At 37.4% G+C, this 15,224-nt stretch overlaps 11 non-coding genes across 11 annotated transcripts; all 11 read right to left on the bottom strand.

The window, feature by feature from the left end:
• Window positions 1-1,497: 1,497 nt before the first annotated feature.
• On the bottom strand, window positions 1,498-1,588 carry TRNAR-UCU (transfer RNA arginine (anticodon UCU)). The gene is given in 2 exon segments: window positions 1,498-1,533; window positions 1,552-1,588. It is a non-coding gene; the product is annotated as a tRNA-Arg (tRNA).
• A 327-nt stretch (window positions 1,589-1,915) lies between these two features.
• Window positions 1,916-1,988, bottom strand: TRNAK-UUU (transfer RNA lysine (anticodon UUU)). The gene has a single exon. It is a non-coding gene; the product is annotated as a tRNA-Lys (tRNA).
• Window positions 1,989-3,924: 1,936 nt separating this feature from the next.
• TRNAK-UUU (transfer RNA lysine (anticodon UUU)) lies at window positions 3,925-3,997 on the bottom strand. Its single transcript has one exon. It is a non-coding gene; the product is annotated as a tRNA-Lys (tRNA).
• Window positions 3,998-5,515: 1,518 nt separating this feature from the next.
• Window positions 5,516-5,606, bottom strand: TRNAR-UCU (transfer RNA arginine (anticodon UCU)). The gene is given in 2 exon segments: window positions 5,516-5,551; window positions 5,570-5,606. It is a non-coding gene; the product is annotated as a tRNA-Arg (tRNA).
• Window positions 5,607-5,933: 327 nt separating this feature from the next.
• TRNAK-UUU (transfer RNA lysine (anticodon UUU)) lies at window positions 5,934-6,006 on the bottom strand. The gene has a single exon. It is a non-coding gene; the product is annotated as a tRNA-Lys (tRNA).
• Window positions 6,007-7,942: 1,936 nt separating this feature from the next.
• TRNAK-UUU (transfer RNA lysine (anticodon UUU)) lies at window positions 7,943-8,015 on the bottom strand. Its single transcript has one exon. It is a non-coding gene; the product is annotated as a tRNA-Lys (tRNA).
• Window positions 8,016-9,533: 1,518 nt separating this feature from the next.
• Window positions 9,534-9,624, bottom strand: TRNAR-UCU (transfer RNA arginine (anticodon UCU)). The gene is given in 2 exon segments: window positions 9,534-9,569; window positions 9,588-9,624. It is a non-coding gene; the product is annotated as a tRNA-Arg (tRNA).
• Window positions 9,625-9,951: 327 nt separating this feature from the next.
• On the bottom strand, window positions 9,952-10,024 carry TRNAK-UUU (transfer RNA lysine (anticodon UUU)). The gene has a single exon. It is a non-coding gene; the product is annotated as a tRNA-Lys (tRNA).
• Window positions 10,025-11,960: 1,936 nt separating this feature from the next.
• TRNAK-UUU (transfer RNA lysine (anticodon UUU)) lies at window positions 11,961-12,033 on the bottom strand. Its single transcript has one exon. It is a non-coding gene; the product is annotated as a tRNA-Lys (tRNA).
• Window positions 12,034-13,551: 1,518 nt separating this feature from the next.
• TRNAR-UCU (transfer RNA arginine (anticodon UCU)) lies at window positions 13,552-13,642 on the bottom strand. The gene is given in 2 exon segments: window positions 13,552-13,587; window positions 13,606-13,642. It is a non-coding gene; the product is annotated as a tRNA-Arg (tRNA).
• Window positions 13,643-13,969: 327 nt separating this feature from the next.
• TRNAK-UUU (transfer RNA lysine (anticodon UUU)) lies at window positions 13,970-14,042 on the bottom strand. Its single transcript has one exon. It is a non-coding gene; the product is annotated as a tRNA-Lys (tRNA).
• Between the last annotated feature and the right edge of the window lie 1,182 nt (window positions 14,043-15,224).

Below are 15,224 nucleotides of genomic sequence, written 5' to 3'. Positions count from 1 at the left end.
ATCAGCTAAACAAATGTGGACGTACATTGACCTACACTCTATGTATTAATATGGTTCCATATATTAGCAATCAAATTTGTAGAGTTTAATAACAAATTGATGTTTTAACCCCTTCCATGCTCATGACGAGCTCAGCTCGTCGTGCAGTACACTTGTCGTGTGCTTATGACGAGCTGAGCTCGTCATGAACAATGGATTTACAGATCATTCAGCACAGGAGGAAAATCTCCTGTAGCATTGAAGGTGTTAAGCATTTGAAATTTCAGCAGCACACGTAATCCATTTTAAATCCTGAAATTTGTACTATCTCATTTCGGCTGACTTAGAAATCATGTGTCTAAAATGACATTGTGAAATCAATAAAGTGCCAAATACTATTACTACCTACTAAATGACATTTTCAGCAGTATCTTTGGGAATTTCCTCTTGGGCATAGATTATGCAATGTTTTCAAAGCAAACAGTCTCTGTTTAAGTAGACTTTCTTTCACTGCCATGTTGGTAAATGTTTCTGGTGATGCAGACGCAGGCATTGCTTGTTACTGTTTCAATTAGTTATAAAATAGGAGGAGGGATAAAATTGACCCAGCTGGTGTTTGAACACAAAGCCTTTGAATGCTTTTGCTACATTCGTCTAGGACTCCAAGCCGCTATCCATTGCACTAGAGATCCGACCTGATTCAACACGGTGATCAGAGATTCACAAATAAAAAGATGACCTATCAGCTGTTGACCAACTTTATCAAGTTAATCGGACACTACCTTACATTTTGAACATTGAATTGGGTAAAAGATAATCAACATGTCAAACTACATGATACAGTTTGGGTAAGTCTTCTTAACCCTTGTCAAAGAATGTAGAAGACAGATGGGTATGTAATGACTTGATTAAGACTTTTTTGAAACATCTCTAATAGGACTCCCCATTCATTGGATCCTGAAAAGAGTATGCAATTGATATACCTTTTCTTTAACCAAGCCGCCTGAACAGGGACTTGAACCCTGGGCCCTCAGATTAAAAGTCTGATGCTCTCCCGGCTGAGCTATCCAGGCTCGGAGAGGTCGCTCCACAAAATGACCTTATCAACATTTGGAAGTGTCCCAACTATCACTACGTTTCTTAAGATGGTTGCCGGTATTAAGTACTGAATACGCGGAATATAATAATGAATTGGTACTTCAAGCATTTGAAATCTCTTCAGTAAATTTAACCTTATTGTAAGTCCTGAAATTGCTACTATCTCATTTTTTTTGCTGACTTAGAAGTCATATGTTTTTATTGACATTGTAAAATTAAGGAAGGGCCCAAAATCTTACTTCTGAGTAAATTACATTTTCATAAGTACAGCTGCCAATTTCCTCTTCTGCAAAGATTGCGTAATTTGAATAGTATCTATTTAAAATAGACTTCCTTTCACTGCCCTTTTTGGTGAAGCAGAAGCATGCATGCACTGTTTATTACTCTTTTAAACAGTTATGAAATAAATAGGGATAAAACTGACTCTGGTGGGATTCGAACCCACAACCTTTGAATATCTTTTTTACATTCACCTAGAAGTCCAATGCGCTATCCATTGCGCCACAGAGCCAATACGCTCTGATTAGGTGCAGAGATATTCTGAAATGAAATAATGTTGATCAGCTTTATAAAGTTCATTTGATACTATAACCATGGATTTATTTTGAATATTGAATTGGGGAAATCATATTCACCGTTTCAAGTTACATGATACCTTAGGTAAGTCTACGTACGACTTAAGTTTAGTCAAATGGCACATGATATATGAGGCAGATGTGCATTTCACAACTCCATGAAAGACGTTTTTGCAATTTTAGTAATGGAATATCTTATTCGTCATGCAGGGGAACACAAAAAGAGCATCCAATTAGAGTAATTTTTCTTTCAAGGAAGCAACCGCCTGAACAGGGACTTGAACCCTGGACCCTCAGATTAAAAGTCTGATGCTCTACCGACTGAGCTATCCAGGCTCTGCTATACTCTGTCTTAAAATCAGCTAAACAAATGTGGACGTACATTGACCTACACTCTATGTATTAATATGGTTACATATATTAGCAATCAAATTTGTAGAGTTTAATAACAAATTGATGTTTTAACCCCTTCCATGCTCATGACGAGCTCAGCTCGTCGTGCAGTACACTTGTCGTGTGCTTATGACGAGCTGAGCTCGTCATGAACAATGGATTTACAGATCATTCAGCACAGGAGGAAAATCTCCTGTAGCATTGAAGGTGTTAAGCATTTGAAATTTCAGCAGCACACGTAATCCATTTTAAATCCTGAAATTTGTACTATCTCATTTCGGCTGACTTAGAAATCATGTGTCTAAAATGACATTGTGAAATCAATAAAGTGCCAAATACTATTACTACCTACTAAATGACATTTTCAGCAGTATCTTTGGGAATTTCCTCTTGGGCATAGATTATGCAATGTTTTCAAAGCAAACAGTCTCTGTTTAAGTAGACTTTCTTTCACTGCCATGTTGGTAAATGTTTCTGGTGATGCAGACGCAGGCATTGCTTGTTACTGTTTCAATTAGTTATAAAATAGGAGGAGGGATAAAATTGACCCAGCTGGTGTTTGAACACAAAGCCTTTGAATGCTTTTGCTACATTCGTCTAGGACTCCAAGCCGCTATCCATTGCACTAGAGATCCGACCTGATTCAACACGGTGATCAGAGATTCACAAATAAAAAGATGACCTATCAGCTGTTGACCAACTTTATCAAGTTAATCGGACACTACCTTACATTTTGAACATTGAATTGGGTAAAAGATAATCAACATGTCAAACTACATGATACAGTTTGGGTAAGTCTTCTTAACCCTTGTCAAAGAATGTAGAAGACAGATGGGTATGTAATGACTTGATTAAGACTTTTTTGAAACATCTCTAATAGGACTCCCCATTCATTGGATCCTGAAAAGAGTATGCAATTGATATACCTTTTCTTTAACCAAGCCGCCTGAACAGGGACTTGAACCCTGGGCCCTCAGATTAAAAGTCTGATGCTCTCCCGGCTGAGCTATCCAGGCTCGGAGAGGTCGCTCCACAAAATGACCTTATCAACATTTGGAAGTGTCCCAACTATCACTACGTTTCTTAAGATGGTTGCCGGTATTAAGTACTGAATACGCGGAATATAATAATGAATTGGTACTTCAAGCATTTGAAATCTCTTCAGTAAATTTAACCTTATTGTAAGTCCTGAAATTGCTACTATCTCATTTTTTTTGCTGACTTAGAAGTCATATGTTTTTATTGACATTGTAAAATTAAGGAAGGGCCCAAAATCTTACTTCTGAGTAAATTACATTTTCATAAGTACAGCTGCCAATTTCCTCTTCTGCAAAGATTGCGTAATTTGAATAGTATCTATTTAAAATAGACTTCCTTTCACTGCCCTTTTTGGTGAAGCAGAAGCATGCATGCACTGTTTATTACTCTTTTAAACAGTTATGAAATAAATAGGGATAAAACTGACTCTGGTGGGATTCGAACCTACAACCTTTGAATATCTTTTTTACATTCACCTAGAAGTCCAATGCGCTATCCATTGCGCCACAGAGCCAATACGCTCTGATTAGGTGCAGAGATATTCTGAAATGAAATAATGTTGATCAGCTTTATAAAGTTCATTTGATACTATAACCATGGATTTATTTTGAATATTGAATTGGGGAAATCATATTCACCGTTTCAAGTTACATGATACCTTAGGTAAGTCTACGTACGACTTAAGTTTAGTCAAATGGCACATGATATATGAGGCAGATGTGCATTTCACAACTCCATGAAAGACGTTTTTGCAATTTTAGTAATGGAATATCTTATTCGTCATGCAGGGGAACACAAAAAGAGCATCCAATTAGAGTAATTTTTCTTTAAAGGAAGCAACCGCCTGAACAGGGACTTGAACCCTGGACCCTCAGATTAAAAGTCTGATGCTCTACCGACTGAGCTATCCAGGCTCTGCTATACTCTGTCTTAAAATCAGCTAAACAAATGTGGACGTACATTGACCTACACTCTATGTATTAATATGGTTACATATATTAGCAATCAAATTTGTAGAGTTTAATAACAAATTGATGTTTTAACCCCTTCCATGCTCATGACGAGCTCAGCTCGTCGTGCAGTACACTTGTCGTGTGCTTATGACGAGCTGAGCTCGTCATGAACAATGGATTTACAGATCATTCAGCACAGGAGGAAAATCTCCTGTAGCATTGAAGGTGTTAAGCATTTGAAATTTCAGCAGCACACGTAATCCATTTTAAATCCTGAAATTTGTACTATCTCATTTCGGCTGACTTAGAAATCATGTGTCTAAAATGACATTGTGAAATCAATAAAGTGCCAAATACTATTACTACCTACTAAATGACATTTTCAGCAGTATCTTTGGGAATTTCCTCTTGGGCATAGATTATGCAATGTTTTCAAAGCAAACAGTCTCTGTTTAAGTAGACTTTCTTTCACTGCCATGTTGGTAAATGTTTCTGGTGATGCAGACGCAGGCATTGCTTGTTACTGTTTCAATTAGTTATAAAATAGGAGGAGGGATAAAATTGACCCAGCTGGTGTTTGAACACAAAGCCTTTGAATGCTTTTGCTACATTCGTCTAGGACTCCAAGCCGCTATCCATTGCACTAGAGATCCGACCTGATTCAACACGGTGATCAGAGATTCACAAATAAAAAGATGACCTATCAGCTGTTGACCAACTTTATCAAGTTAATCGGACACTACCTTACATTTTGAACATTGAATTGGGTAAAAGATAATCAACATGTCAAACTACATGATACAGTTTGGGTAAGTCTTCTTAACCCTTGTCAAAGAATGTAGAAGACAGATGGGTATGTAATGACTTGATTAAGACTTTTTTGAAACATCTCTAATAGGACTCCCCATTCATTGGATCCTGAAAAGAGTATGCAATTGATATACCTTTTCTTTAACCAAGCCGCCTGAACAGGGACTTGAACCCTGGGCCCTCAGATTAAAAGTCTGATGCTCTCCCGGCTGAGCTATCCAGGCTCGGAGAGGTCGCTCCACAAAATGACCTTATCAACATTTGGAAGTGTCCCAACTATCACTACGTTTCTTAAGATGGTTGCCGGTATTAAGTACTGAATACGCGGAATATAATAATGAACTGGTACTTCAAGCATTTGAAATCTCTTCAGTAAATTTAACCTTATTGTAAGTCCTGAAATTGCTACTATCTCATTTTTTTTGCTGACTTAGAAGTCATATGTTTTTATTGACATTGTAAAATTAAGGAAGGGCCCAAAATCTTACTTCTGAGTAAATTACATTTTCATAAGTACAGCTGCCAATTTCCTCTTCTGCAAAGATTGCGTAATTTGAATAGTATCTATTTAAAATAGACTTCCTTTCACTGCCCTTTTTGGTGAAGCAGAAGCATGCATGCACTGTTTATTACTCTTTTAAACAGTTATGAAATAAATAGGGATAAAACTGACTCTGGTGGGATTCGAACCCACAACCTTTGAATATCTTTTTTACATTCACCTAGAAGTCCAATGCGCTATCCATTGCGCCACAGAGCCAATACGCTCTGATTAGGTGCAGAGATATTCTGAAATGAAATAATGTTGATCAGCTTTATAAAGTTCATTTGATACTATAACCATGGATTTATTTTGAATATTGAATTGGGGAAATCATATTCACCGTTTCAAGTTACATGATACCTTAGGTAAGTCTACGTACGACTTAAGTTTAGTCAAATGGCACATGATATATGAGGCAGATGTGCATTTCACAACTCCATGAAAGACGTTTTTGCAATTTTAGTAATGGAATATCTTATTCGTCATGCAGGGGAACACAAAAAGAGCATCCAATTAGAGTAATTTTTCTTTCAAGGAAGCAACCGCCTGAACAGGGACTTGAACCCTGGACCCTCAGATTAAAAGTCTGATGCTCTACCGACTGAGCTATCCAGGCTCTGCTATACTCTGTCTTAAAATCAGCTAAACAAATGTGGACGTACATTGACCTACACTCTATGTATTAATATGGTTACATATATTAGCAATCAAATTTGTAGAGTTTAATAACAAATTGATGTTTTAACCCCTTCCATGCTCATGACGAGCTCAGCTCGTCGTGCAGTACACTTGTCGTGTGCTTATGACGAGCTGAGCTCGTCATGAACAATGGATTTACAGATCATTCAGCACAGGAGGAAAATCTCCTGTAGCATTGAAGGTGTTAAGCATTTGAAATTTCAGCAGCACACGTAATCCATTTTAAATCCTGAAATTTGTACTATCTCATTTCGGCTGACTTAGAAATCATGTGTCTAAAATGACATTGTGAAATCAATAAAGTGCCAAATACTATTACTACCTACTAAATGACATTTTCAGCAGTATCTTTGGGAATTTCCTCTTGGGCATAGATTATGCAATGTTTTCAAAGCAAACAGTCTCTGTTTAAGTAGACTTTCTTTCACTGCCATGTTGGTAAATGTTTCTGGTGATGCAGACGCAGGCATTGCTTGTTACTGTTTCAATTAGTTATAAAATAGGAGGAGGGATAAAATTGACCCAGCTGGTGTTTGAACACAAAGCCTTTGAATGCTTTTGCTACATTCGTCTAGGACTCCAAGCCGCTATCCATTGCACTAGAGATCCGACCTGATTCAACACGGTGATCAGAGATTCACAAATAAAAAGATGACCTATCAGCTGTTGACCAACTTTATCAAGTTAATCGGACACTACCTTACATTTTGAACATTGAATTGGGTAAAAGATAATCAACATGTCAAACTACATGATACAGTTTGGGTAAGTCTTCTTAACCCTTGTCAAAGAATGTAGAAGACAGATGGGTATGTAATGACTTGATTAAGACTTTTTTGAAACATCTCTAATAGGACTCCCCATTCATTGGATCCTGAAAAGAGTATGCAATTGATATACCTTTTCTTTAACCAAGCCGCCTGAACAGGGACTTGAACCCTGGGCCCTCAGATTAAAAGTCTGATGCTCTCCCGGCTGAGCTATCCAGGCTCGGAGAGGTCGCTCCACAAAATGACCTTATCAACATTTGGAAGTGTCCCAACTATCACTACGTTTCTTAAGATGGTTGCCGGTATTAAGTACTGAATACGCGGAATATAATAATGAATTGGTACTTCAAGCATTTGAAATCTCTTCAGTAAATTTAACCTTATTGTAAGTCCTGAAATTGCTACTATCTCATTTTTTTTGCTGACTTAGAAGTCATATGTTTTTATTGACATTGTAAAATTAAGGAAGGGCCCAAAATCTTACTTCTGAGTAAATTACATTTTCATAAGTACAGCTGCCAATTTCCTCTTCTGCAAAGATTGCGTAATTTGAATAGTATCTATTTAAAATAGACTTCCTTTCACTGCCCTTTTTGGTGAAGCAGAAGCATGCATGCACTGTTTATTACTCTTTTAAACAGTTATGAAATAAATAGGGATAAAACTGACTCTGGTGGGATTCGAACCTACAACCTTTGAATATCTTTTTTACATTCACCTAGAAGTCCAATGCGCTATCCATTGCGCCACAGAGCCAATACGCTCTGATTAGGTGCAGAGATATTCTGAAATGAAATAATGTTGATCAGCTTTATAAAGTTCATTTGATACTATAACCATGGATTTATTTTGAATATTGAATTGGGGAAATCATATTCACCGTTTCAAGTTACATGATACCTTAGGTAAGTCTACGTACGACTTAAGTTTAGTCAAATGGCACATGATATATGAGGCAGATGTGCATTTCACAACTCCATGAAAGACGTTTTTGCAATTTTAGTAATGGAATATCTTATTCGTCATGCAGGGGAACACAAAAAGAGCATCCAATTAGAGTAATTTTTCTTTAAAGGAAGCAACCGCCTGAACAGGGACTTGAACCCTGGACCCTCAGATTAAAAGTCTGATGCTCTACCGACTGAGCTATCCAGGCTCTGCTATACTCTGTCTTAAAATCAGCTAAACAAATGTGGACGTACATTGACCTACACTCTATGTATTAATATGGTTACATATATTAGCAATCAAATTTGTAGAGTTTAATAACAAATTGATGTTTTAACCCCTTCCATGCTCATGACGAGCTCAGCTCGTCGTGCAGTACACTTGTCGTGTGCTTATGACGAGCTGAGCTCGTCATGAACAATGGATTTACAGATCATTCAGCACAGGAGGAAAATCTCCTGTAGCATTGAAGGTGTTAAGCATTTGAAATTTCAGCAGCACACGTAATCCATTTTAAATCCTGAAATTTGTACTATCTCATTTCGGCTGACTTAGAAATCATGTGTCTAAAATGACATTGTGAAATCAATAAAGTGCCAAATACTATTACTACCTACTAAATGACATTTTCAGCAGTATCTTTGGGAATTTCCTCTTGGGCATAGATTATGCAATGTTTTCAAAGCAAACAGTCTCTGTTTAAGTAGACTTTCTTTCACTGCCATGTTGGTAAATGTTTCTGGTGATGCAGACGCAGGCATTGCTTGTTACTGTTTCAATTAGTTATAAAATAGGAGGAGGGATAAAATTGACCCAGCTGGTGTTTGAACACAAAGCCTTTGAATGCTTTTGCTACATTCGTCTAGGACTCCAAGCCGCTATCCATTGCACTAGAGATCCGACCTGATTCAACACGGTGATCAGAGATTCACAAATAAAAAGATGACCTATCAGCTGTTGACCAACTTTATCAAGTTAATCGGACACTACCTTACATTTTGAACATTGAATTGGGTAAAAGATAATCAACATGTCAAACTACATGATACAGTTTGGGTAAGTCTTCTTAACCCTTGTCAAAGAATGTAGAAGACAGATGGGTATGTAATGACTTGATTAAGACTTTTTTGAAACATCTCTAATAGGACTCCCCATTCATTGGATCCTGAAAAGAGTATGCAATTGATATACCTTTTCTTTAACCAAGCCGCCTGAACAGGGACTTGAACCCTGGGCCCTCAGATTAAAAGTCTGATGCTCTCCCGGCTGAGCTATCCAGGCTCGGAGAGGTCGCTCCACAAAATGACCTTATCAACATTTGGAAGTGTCCCAACTATCACTACGTTTCTTAAGATGGTTGCCGGTATTAAGTACTGAATACGCGGAATATAATAATGAACTGGTACTTCAAGCATTTGAAATCTCTTCAGTAAATTTAACCTTATTGTAAGTCCTGAAATTGCTACTATCTCATTTTTTTTGCTGACTTAGAAGTCATATGTTTTTATTGACATTGTAAAATTAAGGAAGGGCCCAAAATCTTACTTCTGAGTAAATTACATTTTCATAAGTACAGCTGCCAATTTCCTCTTCTGCAAAGATTGCGTAATTTGAATAGTATCTATTTAAAATAGACTTCCTTTCACTGCCCTTTTTGGTGAAGCAGAAGCATGCATGCACTGTTTATTACTCTTTTAAACAGTTATGAAATAAATAGGGATAAAACTGACTCTGGTGGGATTCGAACCCACAACCTTTGAATATCTTTTTTACATTCACCTAGAAGTCCAATGCGCTATCCATTGCGCCACAGAGCCAATACGCTCTGATTAGGTGCAGAGATATTCTGAAATGAAATAATGTTGATCAGCTTTATAAAGTTCATTTGATACTATAACCATGGATTTATTTTGAATATTGAATTGGGGAAATCATATTCACCGTTTCAAGTTACATGATACCTTAGGTAAGTCTACGTACGACTTAAGTTTAGTCAAATGGCACATGATATATGAGGCAGATGTGCATTTCACAACTCCATGAAAGACGTTTTTGCAATTTTAGTAATGGAATATCTTATTCGTCATGCAGGGGAACACAAAAAGAGCATCCAATTAGAGTAATTTTTCTTTAAAGGAAGCAACCGCCTGAACAGGGACTTGAACCCTGGACCCTCAGATTAAAAGTCTGATGCTCTACCGACTGAGCTATCCAGGCTCTGCTATACTCTGTCTTAAAATCAGCTAAACAAATGTGGACGTACATTGACCTACACTCTATGTATTAATATGGTTACATATATTAGCAATCAAATTTGTAGAGTTTAATAACAAATTGATGTTTTAACCCCTTCCATGCTCATGACGAGCTCAGCTCGTCGTGCAGTACACTTGTCGTGTGCTTATGACGAGCTGAGCTCGTCATGAACAATGGATTTACAGATCATTCAGCACAGGAGGAAAATCTCCTGTAGCATTGAAGGTGTTAAGCATTTGAAATTTCAGCAGCACACGTAATCCATTTTAAATCCTGAAATTTGTACTATCTCATTTCGGCTGACTTAGAAATCATGTGTCTAAAATGACATTGTGAAATCAATAAAGTGCCAAATACTATTACTACCTACTAAATGACATTTTCAGCAGTATCTTTGGGAATTTCCTCTTGGGCATAGATTATGCAATGTTTTCAAAGCAAACAGTCTCTGTTTAAGTAGACTTTCTTTCACTGCCATGTTGGTAAATGTTTCTGGTGATGCAGACGCAGGCATTGCTTGTTACTGTTTCAATTAGTTATAAAATAGGAGGAGGGATAAAATTGACCCAGCTGGTGTTTGAACACAAAGCCTTTGAATGCTTTTGCTACATTCGTCTAGGACTCCAAGCCGCTATCCATTGCACTAGAGATCCGACCTGATTCAACACGGTGATCAGAGATTCACAAATAAAAAGATGACCTATCAGCTGTTGACCAACTTTATCAAGTTAATCGGACACTACCTTACATTTTGAACATTGAATTGGGTAAAAGATAATCAACATGTCAAACTACATGATACAGTTTGGGTAAGTCTTCTTAACCCTTGTCAAAGAATGTAGAAGACAGATGGGTATGTAATGACTTGATTAAGACTTTTTTTAAACATCTCTAATAGGACTCCCCATTCATTGGATCCTGAAAAGAGTATGCAATTGATATACCTTTTCTTTAACCAAGCCGTCTGAACAGGGACTTGAACCCTGGGCCCTCAGATTAAAAGTCTGATGCTCTCCCGGCTGAGCTATCCAGGCTCGGAGAGGTCGCTCCACAAAATGACCTTATCAACATTTGGAAGTGTCCCAACTATCACTACGTTTCTTAAGATGGTTGCCGGTATTAAGTACTGAATACGCGGAATATAATAATGAATTGGTACTTCAAGCATTTGAAATCTCTTCAGTAAATTTAACCTTATTGTAAGTCCTGAAATTGCTACTATCTCATTTTTTTTGCTGACTTAGAAGTCATATGTTTTTATTGACATTGTAAAATTAAGGAAGGGCCCAAAATCTTACTTCTGAGTAAATTACATTTTCATAAGTACAGCTGCCAATTTCCTCTTCTGCAAAGATTGCGTAATTTGAATAGTATCTATTTAAAATAGACTTCCTTTCACTGCCCTTTTTGGTGAAGCAGAAGCATGCATGCACTGTTTATTACTCTTTTAAACAGTTATGAAATAAATAGGGATAAAACTGACTCTGGTGGGATTCGAACCTACAACCTTTGAATATCTTTTTTACATTCACCTAGAAGTCCAATGCGCTATCCATTGCGCCACAGAGCCAATACGCTCTGATTAGGTGCAGAGATATTCTGAAATGAAATAATGTTGATCAGCTTTATAAAGTTCATTTGATACTATAACCATGGATTTATTTTGAATATTGAATTGGGGAAATCATATTCACCGTTTCAAGTTACATGATACCTTAGGTAAGTCTACGTACGACTTAAGTTTAGTCAAATGGCACATGATATATGAGGCAGATGTGCATTTCACAACTCCATGAAAGACGTTTTTGCAATTTTAGTAATGGAATATCTTATTCGTCATGCAGGGGAACACAAAAAGAGCATCCAATTAGAGTAATTTTTCTTTAAAGGAAGCAACCGCCTGAACAGGGACTTGAACCCTGGACCCTCAGATTAAAAGTCTGATGCTCTACCGACTGAGCTATCCAGGCTCTGCTATACTCTGTCTTAAAATCAGCTAAACAAATGTGGACGTACATTGACCTACACTCTATGTATTAATATGGTTACATATATTAGCAATCAAATTTGTAGAGTTTAATAACAAATTGATGTTTTAACCCCTTCCATGCTCATGACGAGCTCAGCTCGTCGTGCAGTACACTTGTCGTGTGCTTATGACGAGCTGAGCTCGTCATGAACAATGGATTTACAGATCATTCAGCACAGGAGGAAAATCTCCTGTAGCATTGAAGGTGTTAAGCATTTGAAATTTCAGCAGCACACGTAATCCATTTTAAATCCTGAAATTTGTACTATCTCATTTCGGCTGACTTAGAAATCATGTGTCTAAAATGACATTGTGAAATCAATAAAGTGCCAAATACTATTACTACCTACTAAATGACATTTTCAGCAGTATCTTTGGGAATTTCCTCTTGGGCATAGATTATGCAATGTTTTCAAAGCAAACAGTCTCTGTTTAAGTAGACTTTCTTTCACTGCCATGTTGGTAAATGTTTCTGGTGATGCAGACGCAGGCATTGCTTGTTACTGTTTCAATTAGTTATAAAATAGGAGGAGGGATAAAATTGACCCAGCTGGTGTTTGAACACAAAGCCTTTGAATGCTTTTGCTACATTCGTCTAGGACTCCAAGCCGCTATCCATTGCACTAGAGATCCGACCTGATTCAACACGGTGATCAGAGATTCACAAATAAAAAGATGACCTATCAGCTGTTGACCAACTTTATCAAGTTAATCGGACACTACCTTACATTTTGAACATTGAATTGGGTAAAAGATAATCAACATGTCAAACTACATGATACAGTTTGGGTAAGTCTTCTTAACCCTTGTCAAAGAATGTAGAAGACAGATGGGTATGTAATGACTTGATTAAGACTTTTTTGAAACATCTCTAATAGGACTCCCCATTCATTGGATCCTGAAAAGAGTATGCAATTGATATACCTTTTCTTTAACCAAGCCGCCTGAACAGGGACTTGAACCCTGGGCCCTCAGATTAAAAGTCTGATGCTCTCCCGGCTGAGCTATCCAGGCTCGGAGAGGTCGCTCCACAAAATGACCTTATCAACATTTGGAAGTGTCCCAACTATCACTACGTTTCTTAAGATGGTTGCCGGTATTAAGTACTGAATACGCGGAATATAATAATGAACTGGTACTTCAAGCATTTGAAATCTCTTCAGTAAATTTAACCTTATTGTAAGTCCTGAAATTGCTACTATCTCATTTTTTTTGCTGACTTAGAAGTCATATGTTTTTATTGACATTGTAAAATTAAGGAAGGGCCCAAAATCTTACTTCTGAGTAAATTACATTTTCATAAGTACAGCTGCCAATTTCCTCTTCTGCAAAGATTGCGTAATTTGAATAGTATCTATTTAAAATAGACTTCCTTTCACTGCCCTTTTTGGTGAAGCAGAAGCATGCATGCACTGTTTATTACTCTTTTAAACAGTTATGAAATAAATAGGGATAAAACTGACTCTGGTGGGATTCGAACCCACAACCTTTGAATATCTTTTTTACATTCACCTAGAAGTCCAATGCGCTATCCATTGCGCCACAGAGCCAATACGCTCTGATTAGGTGCAGAGATATTCTGAAATGAAATAATGTTGATCAGCTTTATAAAGTTCATTTGATACTATAACCATGGATTTATTTTGAATATTGAATTGGGGAAATCATATTCACCGTTTCAAGTTACATGATACCTTAGGTAAGTCTACGTACGACTTAAGTTTAGTCAAATGGCACATGATATATGAGGCAGATGTGCATTTCACAACTCCATGAAAGACGTTTTTGCAATTTTAGTAATGGAATATCTTATTCGTCATGCAGGGGAACACAAAAAGAGCATCCAATTAGAGTAATTTTTCTTTAAAGGAAGCAACCGCCTGAACAGGGACTTGAACCCTGGACCCTCAGATTAAAAGTCTGATGCTCTACCGACTGAGCTATCCAGGCTCTGCTATACTCTGTCTTAAAATCAGCTAAACAAATGTGGACGTACATTGACCTACACTCTATGTATTAATATGGTTACATATATTAGCAATCAAATTTGTAGAGTTTAATAACAAATTGATGTTTTAACCCCTTCCATGCTCATGACGAGCTCAGCTCGTCGTGCAGTACACTTGTCGTGTGCTTATGACGAGCTGAGCTCGTCATGAACAATGGATTTACAGATCATTCAGCACAGGAGGAAAATCTCCTGTAGCATTGAAGGTGTTAAGCATTTGAAATTTCAGCAGCACACGTAATCCATTTTAAATCCTGAAATTTGTACTATCTCATTTCGGCTGACTTAGAAATCATGTGTCTAAAATGACATTGTGAAATCAATAAAGTGCCAAATACTATTACTACCTACTAAATGACATTTTCAGCAGTATCTTTGGGAATTTCCTCTTGGGCATAGATTATGCAATGTTTTCAAAGCAAACAGTCTCTGTTTAAGTAGACTTTCTTTCACTGCCATGTTGGTAAATGTTTCTGGTGATGCAGACGCAGGCATTGCTTGTTACTGTTTCAATTAGTTATAAAATAGGAGGAGGGATAAAATTGACCCAGCTGGTGTTTGAACACAAAGCCTTTGAATGCTTTTGCTACATTCGTCTAGGACTCCAAGCCGCTATCCATTGCACTAGAGATCCGACCTGATTCAACACGGTGATCAGAGATTCACAAATAAAAAGATGACCTATCAGCTGTTGACCAACTTTATCAAGTTAATCGGACACTACCTTACATTTTGAACATTGAATTGGGTAAAAGATAATCAACATGTCAAACTACATGATACAGTTTGGGTAAGTCTTCTTAACCCTTGTCAAAGAATGTAGAAGACAGATGGGTATGTAATGACTTGATTAAGACTTTTTTTAAACATCTCTAATAGGACTCCCCATTCATTGGATCCTGAAAAGAGTATGCAATTGATATACCTTTTCTTTAACCAAGCCGCCTGAACAGGGACTTGAACCCTGGGCCCTCAGATTAAAAGTCTGATGCTCTCCCGGCTGAGCTATCCAGGCTCGGAGAGGTCGCTCCACAAAATGACCTTATCAACATTTGGAAGTGTCCCAACTATCACTACGTTTCTTAAGTTGGTTGCCGGTATTAAGTACTGAATACGCGGAATAT

Source organism: Lissotriton helveticus, chromosome 1_1, assembly GCF_964261635.1.
Source record: "Lissotriton helveticus chromosome 1_1, aLisHel1.1, whole genome shotgun sequence".
NCBI classification, from domain to species: domain Eukaryota; kingdom Metazoa; phylum Chordata; class Amphibia; order Caudata; family Salamandridae; genus Lissotriton; species Lissotriton helveticus.
This window is presented reverse-complemented; position numbering and strand designations above follow the sequence as displayed.